The sequence below is a fragment of the Mus pahari genome, chromosome 20 (assembly GCF_900095145.1).
Source record: "Mus pahari chromosome 20, PAHARI_EIJ_v1.1, whole genome shotgun sequence".
In the NCBI taxonomy this organism is placed as follows: domain Eukaryota; kingdom Metazoa; phylum Chordata; class Mammalia; order Rodentia; family Muridae; genus Mus; species Mus pahari.
In genome coordinates this window covers 937,552-940,152 of record NC_034609.1, presented here as the reverse complement: position 1 = coordinate 940,152, position 2,601 = coordinate 937,552, and positions in this window count along the sequence as shown.

Below are 2,601 nucleotides of genomic sequence, written 5' to 3'. Positions count from 1 at the left end.
AAAGTACCCAAGGAACTGAAGGGGGCTGCAACCCTGTAGGTGGAACAACAATATGAACTAACCAGTACCCCCTGAGCTTGTGTCTCTAGCTGCATATGTGGCAGAAGATGGCCTAATTGGCCATCACTGGGAATAGAGGCCCCTTGGTCTTGTACACTTTATATGACCCAGCACAAGGGAAGGCCTGGGCCAAGTAGTGGGAGTGGGTGGGTAGGGGAGCAGGGGAGGGGGGTATAGGGAACCTTCGGGATAGCATTTGAAATGTAAATAAAGAAAATAATAATAATAAAAATTATAAAAAAGAAAAAAAAAGAAAATAGAGGCCCCTCAGTGTTGCAAACTTTATATGCCCCAGTACAGTGGAACACTTGGGACAAGAAATGGGAGTGGTTGAGTAGGGAAACCCAGCAGGGGGAGGGTATAGGGGACTTTCGGGATAGCATTTGAAATGTAATTGAAGATAATATCTAATAAAAAAATTGAAAAAAAAAGAAGAGACTATTAGCGTAGTGATACTGTGAACCTATATTTTCAGTACTATTTCATGATTCATAAAATTACATCAAAATCCTCAAATCCAAAAGATTCAAAATCCCAGGCCATTCTTCTCTAATGAACAGTGCTTCCTAACATTGCACACATAGGTGGGGATGAAATTCCTTTTTCCAAGGTGACCCAGTGTCCTTTTCTCTGAAGTTTTCAGTGTACTCTGTCCTATGTTTGACCTTTCAGTGCCATTTGCTACATTTCTTCAAATCTTTGCTTCTGCTGTGATTGAAATTCCAGTTATTTGAGAAGTTGCCTTCTTTTGTATTGGTTATCTAAGACATCCTGTAGAGTCCCTGCCTAAAGCCAGTGCCCATGGAAACTAGCATACATTCACAAATATGTCTTTAATGCAGAAGAAGCACAACAGCTTGGGGCTGAAACCCTGAAAGAATGGCAAAGAACGGACTCCCAGTCTCTTAATTCTGTCATTGTTCTCAAGACTCCTCACTGCTAATAAGCATCACACTTGGGGGCAAAGGTAAAAGTCACATTTTCACAGATCTCTTCCCCAATGGCTTGAGCTAACTTGTCTACCACTGACTCTCCTAGAAATCTTTTACAGCCATTTATAAAACCTGATTCCTCCTAAGGGTTGCAGACCCCTTTAGTTCCTTGGGTACTGTCTCTAGCTCCTTCATTGGGGACCCTGTGTTCCATCCAATAGATGACTGTGAATATCCATTTATGTATTTTCCAGGCACGAGCAGAGTCTCACAAGAGATAGCCATATCATGGTCCTGTCAGCAATATCTTGCTGGCATATGCAATAGTGTCTGGGTTTGGTGGTTGTATGTGGGATGGATTCCCAGGTGGGGCTGTCTCTGGATGGTCCTTCCTTCTGTCTCAGCTCTGAACTTTGTCTCTGTAACTCCTTCCATGGGTATTTTGTTCCCCATTCTAAGAAGGAACGAAATATCCACACTTTGGTCTTCCTTCTTGAGTTTCATGTGTATTGCAAATTGTATCTTAGTTATTCTAAGTTTCTGTTCTAATATCCACTTATCAGTGAGTGCATATCATGTGTGTTCTTTTGTGATTGGGTTACCTCACTCAGGATAATATCTTCCAGATCCATCCATTTGCCTAAGAATTTCATAAATTCATTGTTCTTAAAAGCTGAGTAGTACTCCATTGTGTAAATGTACCACATTTTCTGTATCCATTCCTCTGTTGAGGGACATCTGGGTTCTTTTAGCCAGATTCTGGCTATTATTAATAAGGCTGCTATGAACATAGTGGTGCATGTGTCCTTATTACAAATTGGACTAACCAGTATCCCCCTAGAGCTTGTGACTCTAGTTGCATATGTAGCAGAGGATGGCCTAGTCGGCCATCAATGGGATGAGAGGCCCTTGGTCTTGCGAAGATCATATGCCCCAGTACAGGGGAATGCCAGGGCCAGGATGTGGGAGTGGGTGGGTTGGGGATTAGGGCAGGGAGAGGGTATGGGGAACTTTTGGGATTAGCATTTGAAATATAAATGAAGAAAATATCTAATTAAAAAAACCACAGGAAACAAAAACAAAACAAAAACAAACAAACAAAAAAACATCCTGATTCCCTGTAACTCAAGATCCACAAGGCCAAGCCATGCTTCTCTTGCTTACTCTGATGTTTCAGAAATACAAGAAGTGCTTGGTGAATACATGGGTGGATAAACTGGTGTGCATCATTTCACATGGTGATTTTCTCTATCCTCTTAGTTCCATCTCATTGGTTCTTGAAGGAGAAATCCATGTCATCTAATGTTGTCATCAAGACAACCTTTTTGTTGTACAAATGTGCTAAAGGAAATTCAAAGCATCCCCACTCATCTTGTTATATAATTTATGAGGAACTTGATACAAAGATCAGAATTTTAGCCAAAAATATTTCTTCTCTCTTCCAATATGGTTTACTTTTTTCACAAACCAATGATCAAAGAAATACATGGATGTTTACCATGCCATTAATAGTTAGTATGTTCATATTACACTACTCTATCTCATAATGGCTCTGCTCAGTGTGTGTGTGTGTGTGTGTGTGTGTGTGTGTGTGTGTGTGTGTGTGTGT